At 38.5% G+C, this 11,205-nt stretch overlaps 1 protein-coding gene and 1 long non-coding RNA gene across 11 annotated transcripts in view; one reads left to right on the top strand and one right to left on the bottom strand.

Moving 5' to 3' along the window:
• The window catches only part of LOC105482535 (doublecortin domain containing 2), a 195,422-nt gene that overhangs the window by 67,023 nt on the left and 117,194 nt on the right, over window positions 1–11,205 (bottom strand). The gene's annotated exons all lie outside the window — the stretch shown is intronic.
• Window positions 1–11,205, top strand: part of LOC105482534 (uncharacterized) — a 67,348-nt gene that overhangs the window by 10,499 nt on the left and 45,644 nt on the right. For 4 of the 5 annotated variants that reach the window (XR_011623971.1, XR_011623972.1, XR_011623973.1 and 1 more), the window contains exon 3: window positions 523–717. This is a non-coding gene — a long non-coding RNA (uncharacterized lncRNA). The remainder of the gene's footprint in view (window positions 1–522; window positions 718–11,205) is intronic. The other variant, XR_011623974.1, reaches the window with a different exon arrangement.

Here is an 11,205-nt window from a genome sequence, read left to right as displayed (position 1 = left end):
TATCAGAGGGGAGACTGTTCCAGACACAGGGAATGCCAGTTCAAAGGCCCTGAGGTAGAAGCAAACACAGAAAAATTACTAAGTATTAGGAATTTATAGCTTTTTCACTAAAAGAACTAGCCCTGAAATTCATTTAAATGCAAAAGTACTAGCTCCTGATCCTTCTAAAACTTCTCTTCTACTACTATCTTCATTTGCTATCTTAAGGCTCCAGCCAGTCCATTTAAATCACCAAAGCGTCTGCATAGGCCATGCTCCACTCAATAACAATAAGGCACAAAGCAGAATCCTAAGAGAAACTGGAAGAAGTCATCACTGAGGGGCAAAAACACACAGAAAAGGGGGCTTATGGAATGCCCACTTTGTCTGCCCTGTGACCTGCCTTCCATTCAGGCAGAATTCCAAATGCAGAAATGGGAGTGATGAGAAGAGACGTGCTGGGCGCCAGGTCCCTTTCCTCCCACATTCCCTTCTCAGCATAGCTGCTGTCAGACCTTTCCTTATTTCTGCATCTATGTCCAGGTTTGCTGTGTGCCTCCCTCAGGAGACTGTTCACTCTCTGAGAGCAAAGATCTTGCCTGACCTGCTCACCCCCATCACCAAGAAGACTCTGGCCCCGTCTAGGCCCTGGGTACCATTATATGCAGGATGTGCTTTCTGAGACCCAGGCCAGGAGCTCTGGTTGCAGGAGATGCATGAAGAAGGAAAAGGTATCAGGTCAGAAGCTGACTCTTTTTCTGAAAAAATTACTGCAATTTCTACATATAAGAAATTTGCTCTTAAAAGAATATACACCTGTTTCTGGACACAATACTTTCTCACCAGCTCAGACCTGGGTCATGTTGGGACAAAGAACAACCCTCCCCTCCCCCATCCTCTACCACTATCACCATGTGCCTGCCTTTTGTCAATACTTGGGAAACCTTTATCTGAAGGGAGTGCTATCCTCCTCTCTCAAAGGGAAAGTGGTGAAGAGGGGGAGGGAAGGAATGGCAGGAGGTATTAAAAAAACAGAACTGTAATTATTTATGTGATGAAAAGGTTGTTCTCAGGATGCTGTGCAGAGACACGATGTGATGGAACTATTCCCATCACATTAATAATAATAATAAAAAGGCCTTCACCTCCCATGACAAGAAACTGCAAATCTAAATAATTTTATCTTCTCCTCTGAATATTTCCCAGGATACAACAGTAGCTTTCAGGCAGAGAGAAATTATTCACTGAGCACATTAAAATACTCCCTTTCAAAAATGACTTCAAGATATTTGTTACATGCCTTTAGTAATTTCATATATATATACACACACACACACACGTACACACATACATACATATAACTAAAATGCTCAATTTTGTTGATGGAGTAAACTTTATACAGCAATTTAATCGAATATAACAGATATAAAAAGATATACAGTTATGCTGTGTCTGAAATATCAGTAATATTCATGCATTCAAGCAGTGTATTTAAAGATTTATTCACATAAAATGCCATAAAATCAAAGTACCGCATCTCAATTAACCAGGCACAGAAATATTTTAACTATAGCATAATGAATACTAGTTCACTAAGTTTTCAAACACCTAAGGAATGAAAGTTTATACATCTATACATCCCCTACAAACAGAAGGACATTCTCTCATTTAAATGAGCCCACTGCTGTCACTGTGCTTCAGAACTCTGTCTTCCTTGCAAGTTCGCAAAGTCAACTCAATCAGCATGTTCAGGCACTAAACAAACTCACAAATACTAAAGTGTAAGCCAGGAGGCCATCAAAATTAATTAGATCATTATATTTTAGAGCCTCAGAGGACTTGAGAAAGTAAATGTTCAACCCTTTCATTTTACAATCGAGAACAGAATTGTTGAATTTGCCCAAGGCATGACTAGACCCGTATTTCTCACTTACACAGGCCATGCTCTTTAATTTACAATAGGCTACATCTGGTTGATAGACATAATATTATTTTGATGGGTTGAACAAGGGAAATCAAATTTATAACACTGCTTTAGTGAACATGGAACTCACTATAGCTTGACACAGTACCTTCCAGAGGGTCAGTGCTCAATAAATAATGGATAAAGGTAAGTGAATGAATTAATGAATGAATGGGGTTCTTGAAAAAAAAAATTTTTGCTTCATGTTGTACTTCCTTCTGGCCATAGGATAAGCTAGCCAACTTTCCTTTCCATATCTTCCTAGGAGCAACCTGGCAAAAAAAAACAATCTGGGTAAAAACATCTTTCCTTTTCTGAAGCGTGATAGACAATGGCCATTTAGGGCAGCACTCAATGGCTTTCCCAATGCTCAGTTCTTTGTTTTCCATGTTTAATACGTTTTCAAGGGGACAGAAACTCTGTCAGTGAGGTGTCCTATTTAATGACAATGGCCGTCAGACTTCATCACAAAGTTCTAATAAAATAGTCTGCCCTATTCCAGACAATATGTAATTTTTAAGTTTAGGTATACTGTTATGTTCATTTCTAGAACAGTCCTACTGGCTTCACAAATAGCTCAACACAAAATCAAAGGAGGCTCTGTTTCTTGGACGTTTGTCTGATTATAAATAAATAATCTATACTTCTTACCTGTGGCCTCTGTCCATCCATATTATGTGGTGTGGTTACTTTTTATCTGCTTAAATCACTACTGTCTCATCAAAATGCCATACACTTATCATCTGTACTATTCCTGTTGATACTTTACCCCTTGATGTATTTTAATGTTACCTATTTTGTATATATATCTTCATCTCCCAATGAGATTATAAATTGCTTAGTGTCAGAAGCCGTTTCTTAAAATATCACAGTGAGTTATCAATAAATTCATGTTATTTTAACCCAGGTTTAATTGTTTGAAGCTATTGGGAAAAAATAGTCATGTAAAAGTGTTCTCCAGTGAGGCAGTTTAATTAGAAAGTCACTCCTTTTAAAATTGTTTGTGTGCATTTAGGAAAGAACACAGTAATGGAAAGGAGCCAAAAAGAAGTTCAGTTAGAAGCTCTTGATGATAAAATAATTTATTTATATAATTGCTAGTTTGACAGATGAAGAAAACATCAAACATAGAATATTTGCATTTCAACATAATGGCTAGTAGACTCACTAGTCTACATATCTTTGTATATAGGATGGTGAAATTTAGTTAGGGAAATGTGATGATGATGTGCATTTAAGTAATTCATTAAATCATTATTTTACTCAACAAACATTTACCGAGTATCTCCTAAATGCCAGCTTAAATGTGAATTATACCAAAATGAGTGAACTGTGGACCCTCCCTTTAACTAGCTCATCATCTTGTGAGAGGTGCACGTAAAATGCAGATAGAGCTATGCACAATGGCATAAAGATAAACACTAATAAGCCAGACTTGTACGGAAGCAGGAGGCCAACTATAGAAGAAGGTTCAAAAGGTTCAAGGAATACCCTAGGGAAAGGTCACACCTAAGCTGACACTTAAAAACAAGTAAGCTTTGACAAAAAGAAGTTGATTGGCTGTATGAGGAAGGAGAATTTTAAAGGAGACCATTTAAAAAAAAAATCACATGAGGCACAGAGGAAATTACAAGCCATTCATTGAATGTCATGAGTGATCAAGCCCAGCTTAGGAAGTGCTGGAAGATGATGCAAGAGAGTCAGAACATAAACTTGAGTGCAATGTTGAAGATACTGGGCTTTGTCCCATGGGCAACAGGAAGCCAATGGAGGGTTTGCAGCATGTGAACCACACAGGTTTTGTTTAGACAGATAACGTTGGGAATGAGTGCAGAACAGAAAAGACGAGAAGAAAGGACACCTCTTAGGAGGTTATTGCTGCCTGCGGAGAAAAAAAGGAGAATCTAAACAAGGGCAGTGGTAGAGAGGTGGAAATCAGAAAAGTTTCCAAATATTTAGTAAGTAAAATCACAGGGCTTGGTGAAAAATTGCAAGTATGTAGTAAAAGGAAGGGGAACATCAAGATCGTGCCTAGATTTCAGGCATAAGTAGATAGTGATATCAAGCAATATAGACAGTTTTAGAGTAGAAGACAGTTTAGTTTTAGGGATGTTGGGTACAAGGTCTTTGGACCCCAAAAAAAGTACACTACTGTCCAAGTGTCAATTTTAAGAAGGGCCTCTCTCACGGACCCCTATTTCAATAAGCTTATAAAAATAATTAGATACCACATAGATAGCACACTTGCCAAACGCCCAGATTATGGGAGGATAGAAATGATAATATATATTTAATAACAAAATCAAGGCCCAGAACGATCCTGACAGACTGAAATATGGAACAAAATTAAATTCAATAGGAAAACATGAAAAATTCTGCATTATGGGATAAGAAGATATTATTTGACAGCTGGTCATGTGGAAATGAGAATTTTAGTAGCACGGAAACTTAATTTAGCTATATTACATCTGAAAACTTGAACTTTATTCATAAAAATGTGTAATACATTTTTAACAATACATCCTTCAGATTGAGGGGGGCCCCAAAACCCTGAGTTCTCTCCAAATGTTTCAGCAGTCATCACAGTGAATGGGGGAGATAAGACATGAACAGATAGGTCTTATTCCTTGTCCTGCAAACTCCCTGCAAGCAGGAAAGAACCTCTTTTACTTATTATACAAAGTGGACTTTGCATAAAATTTCCTTCAAGGAAAGGGTTCCGTAGATGCAAAAGTTCTCAACAAAATACTAGCAAACCAAATTCAGCAGCACATCAAAAGGTTAATGCACCATAATCAAGTAGGCTTTATTCCTGGGATGCAAGTTTGATTCAACATACACAGATCAATAAATATGATGTACCACATAAACAGAATTAAGAACAGAAAACCTTATGATCATCTCAATAGATAAAAGCTTTTGATTAAAATCCAATATCCTTTCACAATAAAAAGTCTCAAAAAACTAGGCATCAAAGAAACCTATCTCAAAATAAAAGAGCCATTTATGACAAACCCACAAGCCACCATTATACTGAACAGGCAAAAGTTGGAAGTGTTCCCCTTGAGAAATGGAACAAGACAAGCCTGCCCACTCTCACCATTCCTATTCAACATCATATTGGAAATCCTAGACAGAGCAATCAGGCAAGAGAAAGAAATAAAAGGCATCCAAATATGAGAAGAAGAAATAAAATTATCTCTTGGCTGACTTCATGATTCTATACCTACAAAACCCTAAAGACTCTGCCAGAAGGCTCCAGAACTGATAAATGACTTCAGTAAAGCTTCAAGATACAAAAGCACTGTACAAAAATCAGTAGCATTTCTACACACCAATAATGTACAAGCTGAGAGCCAAATCAAGAACATAATCCCATTTACAATAGCCATACGCAAAAATAAAACACCTAACAATACATATAACCAAGAAGGTGAAAGATTTCTACAAGGAGAACTACACTGCTGAAAGAAATCATAGATGATAGAAGTGGAAAAACATTCCATGCTCATGAATTGGAAGAGCCAATATCATCAAAATGGTCATACTCCCCAAAGCAATTTACAGACTCAATGCTATTTCTGTCTGACATCATTTTTCATAGAATTAGGGAAAAAATTCTGAAATTCATATGGAACAAAAATGGAACCCAAATGGCCAAAGTAATCCTAAGAAAAAGAAAAAATCTGAAGGCATCACAGTACCTGACTTCAAACTATACTACAAGGCTAAAGTAACCCAAACAGCATGGCACTGGTACAAAAACAGACACAAAGACCAATGGAACAGATAGAGAACCCAAAAATAAAGCTGCACACCTACAGCCATCTGATCTTTGACAATATCAGCAAAAATAAGCAATGGGGAAATAACTCCCTAATTCAATACATGGTGCTTGGAAAGCTGGCTTTAACCCAAAATGATTAAAGATTTAAAAGTAAAATCTCAACCTGCAAGAATCCTAGAAGAAGACCCAGGAAACAGTATTCTGGACGTTGGCCTTGGCAAAGAATTTATGGTTAAATCCTCAAAAGCAATTGAAACATAAACAAAACTTGACAAGTAGGACCTAATTAAACTAAAGAGCTTCTGCACAGCAAAAGAAACTATCAACAGAGTAAACAGACAAGCTACAGAATGGAAGAAAATGTCTGCAAACTATGCGACCAAATGAAAGCCTAACATCTAGAATTATAAGGAACTTAAATCAACAAGAAAAACAAACAACCCCATTAAGAACTGGACAAAAGGCCAGGTGCAGTGGCTCACACCTGTAATCCTAGTACTTTGGGAGGCCAAGGTGGGTGGATCACCTGAGGTCAGGAGTTCAAGACCAGCCTGCCCAACATGGTAAAACCCCATCTCCATTAAAAATATAAAAATTAGCTGGGCATGGTGGCAGGCACCTGTAATCTGGCTACTTGGGAGGCTGAGGCATGAGAATCACTTGAACCCAGGAGGTGGAGTTCACTTGCAGTGAGCCAAGATTGCACAATTGCACCCCAGCCTGGGCTACGAGAGCAAAACTCCAACTCAAAAATAAATAAATAAAGAAGTGGACAAAGGACATGAATAGACACTCACCAAAAGAAACTATATAAGCAGCCAATACACATATGAAAAATGCCCATCACTAATCATTAGAGAAATGCCGTCAAAACCACAAAGATAATTGTCTCACTCTAGTCAAAATGGTTACTATGAAAAGGTAAAAAAATCAGTCCCTAATTGAGAGTAAAGGGTGGAAGGAGGGACAGAATCAGAAAAAAATACCTGTTGGGTACTACACTTACTACCTAGGTGATGAAATAATCTATATACCAACCCCCTGTGACACTTGGTTTACCTATATAACAAACCTTCCCATGTACCCTTGAACCTCTTAAAAATGCAAAATAAATTGCAAAAACAAAAGTCAAAAAATAACACATGTTGTGAAGTTGTGGCAAAAAAATATGCTGTTGGTGGGAATGTAAATTAGTTCAGCAACTTTGCAAAGTAGCTGGGAGATTCCTCAAAGAACTAAAAATAGAACTATAATTCAAACCAGTAATCCCATTACTGGGTATATATCCAAAGGAAAATAAATCCTTCTATCAAAAAGACATATGTACTTATATGTTCATCACAGGACTATTCACCATAGTAAAGACATGGAATCAACCTAGGTGTCTATCAATGGTGGATTGGATAAAGAAAATGTAGTACATATAACCCCTGGAATACAATGCAGCCATAAAAAAGAATGAAATCATGTCCCCTGCAGCAACATGGATGCAGCTGGAAGCCATTATCCTAAGCAAACTAATACAGAAACAGAAAACCATAAACCACTTACGCTCATATATAAGCTGGAGCTGAACATAGGGTATGCATAGATATAAAGATGGGAAAAACAGACACTGAGGACTATAAGAGGAGAGAAGGAGAGAGGAGAGCAAGGGTTGAAAAATTACCTATTGGGTACTATACTCACTACCCGAGTGATGGTTCAGATGCACCCCAAACCATAGCATCAACACACTATACCCCTGTAATAAACCTGCACATGTGCTCCTGAATCTAAAATAAAATGGAAAGAAAGAAAGAAAGAAAGAAAGAAAGAAAGAAAGAAAGAAAGAAAGAAAGAAAGAAAGAAAGAAAGAAAGAAAGAAAGAGAAGAAAAGGTAAAAAGAGAAAGAAAAGGAAAGAAAGAGGAAAGAAAGAGGGAAGGGAAGGGAAGGGAGGGAAGGGAAGGGAGGAAAGGGAGGGATGGGAAGGGAAGGGAGGGAGGGAGGGAGGGAGGGAGGGAGGGAGGGAGGGAAGGCAGGAAGGCAGGAAGGAAGGTAGGCAGGCAGGCAGGCAGGCAGGAAGGAAGGAAAGAGGGAAGGAAGGAGGGAAGGAAGGAAGGGAAGGAAGGAAGGGAAGGAAGGAGGGAAGGAAGGAAGGGAAGGAAGGGAAGGAAAGGAGGAAACATAGAAAGAGAGAAAGAATTCCACTTCTAAAACCACTGAGTGTGATCCTGGGGTATAATCATCCCTGCACAAGTCAAACCACATCTTGGACACTTGTGTTTGGTTCCAGGTATCTCACATTATTACTTTTTGAGATGGAGTCTTGCTCTGTTGCCCAGGCTAGAGTGCAGTGGCACGATCTTGGCTCACTGCAACCTCCACCTCCTGGGTTCAAGCAATTAACATACTTCAGCCTTCCAAGTACCTAGAATTACAGGTGTGCACCACCACAACCAGCTAATTTTTGTGTTTTTAGTAAAGACAGGGTTTCACCATATTGGCCAGGCTGGTCTCGAACCCCTGTTCTCAGATGATCCACCCGCCTCGGCCTCCCAAAGTGCTGGGATTACAGGCATGAGCCACCACACCAGGACTGAACACCCAAAAGTTTTATAGTTAGGCTATAACTAGGAGTGGGGGATCCAGAAATCCTTCTTGCAGAGGAATTGAGAAATTTCTCCCATTTGTAATACCATTCAGGACATAGGCATGGGCAAGGACTTCATCTCTAAAACACCAAAAGCAATAGCAACAAAAGCCAAAATTGACAAATGGGATGTAATTAAACTAAAGAGCTTCTGCATAGCAAAAGAAACTACCATCAGAGTGAACAGGCAACCTACAGAATGGGAGAAAATTTTTGCAATCTACTCATCTGACAAAGGGCTAATATCCAGAACCTACAAAGAACTCAAACAAATTTACAAGAAAAAAACAACCTCATCAAAAAGTAGGCAAAGGATATGAACAGACATTTCTCAAAAGAAGACATTCATACAGCCAACAGACACATGAAAAAATGCTCGTCATCACTGGCCATCAGAGAAATGCAAATCAAAACCACAATGAGATACCATCTCACACCAGTGAGAATGACAATCATTAAAGAATCAGGAAACAACAGGTGCTGGAGAGGATGTGGAGAAATAGGAACACTTTTACACTGTTGGTGGGAATGTAAACTAGTTCAAGCATTGTGGAAAACAGTGTGGTGATTCCTCAAGGATCTAGAACTAGAAATACCATTTGACCCAGCCATCCCATTACTGGGTATATACCCAAAGGATTATAAATCATGCTGCTATAAAGACACATGCACACGTATTGCAGCACTATTCACAATAGCAAAGACTTGGAATCAACCCAAATGTCCATCAGTGACAGACTGGATTAAGAAAATGTGGCACATATACACCATGGAATACTATGCAGCCATAAAAAAGGATGAGTTTGTGTCCTTTGTAGGGACATGGGTGCAGCTGGAAACCATCATTCTTAGCAAACTATCACAAGAACAGAAAACCAAACACCGCATGTTCTCACTCATAGGTGGGGATTGAACAATGAGATCATTTGGACACAGGAAGGGGAACATCACACACCAGGGCCTATTGTGGGGAGGGGGGAAGGGGGACGGATAGCATTAGGAGATATACCTAATGTAAATGACGAGTTAATGGGTGCAGCACACCAACATAGCACATGTATACATATGCAACAAACCTGCACGTTGTGCACATGTACCCTAGAACTTAAAGTATTATAACAAAAAAATAAAATAAATTTTTTAAAAAAAGGTGGACCACCTAGATCAGAACTTCTCATCATTTTACTTTATATGTCTGATTCACTCTGTGATAGGCACAAACTGGGATAGCTGACTGGCTCAAAGCCAATTGTCTTTCTTCTGGTAACAAGCACTGCCCCTATAACACTGAGGCAGGCATGTGACCCAGCTAATCAGGAATGATTTCCCTGCCACATTAGGTCCAGGGGTGGGCGCATGATATTAAGCTGGACCAATCAGAACCCTTTCCTGTGATTTTTTTTCAACCTAAAGCTAAAAGGGAAAAGTTCTCTTTATTCTCATGTTCCCAGGCTAAAAGGAAATCCAGGAGCTGCCTACAGCTATTTTCCTCTCAAATGAGGGAAGTTTATATAAATAAAGGAGAGTGAAGCCAAGGGTCTAGAAGAATTAGAGCTGGATAATGCAAAAAGAATTTTGTGGGTGTCTGTGTCCCTCATTCCAGTTTTTGAGGTCTCTGGCTTTGATCTGGTTTTTTGACACTCTTTCTTCAATTCTGTAAATTACATTTTTCAATATCAAAAATCACTTAGAAGACAACATACATTCTGTAAAACAAAACTTGGAAAATATCACACCAATCCAAGCTGGTGTGAGATGTACGAAGATAAAGAGATTATATGTTTCCATTTGCTCAACTAAGAGCCAACAAGGAGGCAGGCAATGTAATCTAGTTAAAATATACATAAAACTCATATCTAGCATTATCTGTAAGGTTAAAAGTAAATATATTTTAGAACCAATGAACACTGAGATTGACCAATTAGAAAATCATAAACAACTAGTGTAGCTATTGACTCTACGATAGGTACCAACTGAAAAACAGCCCTGATTATTTGTTAGATTAAATTTACCCTAAAAATAATTATCATCCTTGAATCCTTGGTGACTTTAAAGAGGTACATCAGAAAGGAGGAAGAGGTTGGAGTAGTAATTGAACATTGAATTTATTCCAGTTTTTCTGATTACAAGCATCATGCAATTCATCTCCTGCTAATTAAACTGCAGAGTTTTTCCATGGTGCTTTTAAACTAAAATTGAAATTGGTAGACTATTACAAAACTATTTGGTCAACAAGGTAAGAATAGGTCTATTCAGCCATATTGCTTTTCAAAGCTATTACGGCCAGTTAATTTACTTTATGGGTCTAGGTGGTAGAAAATCATTAATGTTATTATTTTGATTACTAGGCATTTTAGAATACATGATTTACAGACTAGGGGACTAGTCAATTTCAAAATCAAAGTAATATAAAAGGGCTAATCGGTGCTCTGTCATCACAGGCTGGATTGATAGTACACGTTTAATAGCATCATGCTGTGGTCAGACACAAGAGGTAGCACACACAGAGAAGTAACAGATAAAGCTGGGTAAGCCAGCGAACCAATCCCTTAGACGGCTGAGAGTTTAGGCTGTCATAACACTTCTGCTGCCCCAAAGCAGTGGGGGCAACTGTGTTTCAATTAAAAGAATGAGAAGAAAATTGAATATTATAACAAGATAATGGGCTCCTGGCCTGTGCACAACTATTTGTGTAAAGACAGAATGTCTGTTCACAAAGTGTCTGATACTGATATCAAGGCAACCAGGAACAATGGAAGTAATTTGGACAGGCTTCCTCAGGGAAAGTCATTTTTTGCTGGTTGTAGGATTCAAGAATTTGTCATTCCCTGCCAGAGTACAGG

The sequence above is a fragment of the Macaca nemestrina genome, chromosome 5 (assembly GCF_043159975.1).
Source record: "Macaca nemestrina isolate mMacNem1 chromosome 5, mMacNem.hap1, whole genome shotgun sequence".
In the NCBI taxonomy this organism is placed as follows: domain Eukaryota; kingdom Metazoa; phylum Chordata; class Mammalia; order Primates; family Cercopithecidae; genus Macaca; species Macaca nemestrina.
The sequence above is the reverse complement of the archived record's forward strand: the minus strand, read 5'-3'. Positions and strand labels throughout refer to the sequence as shown.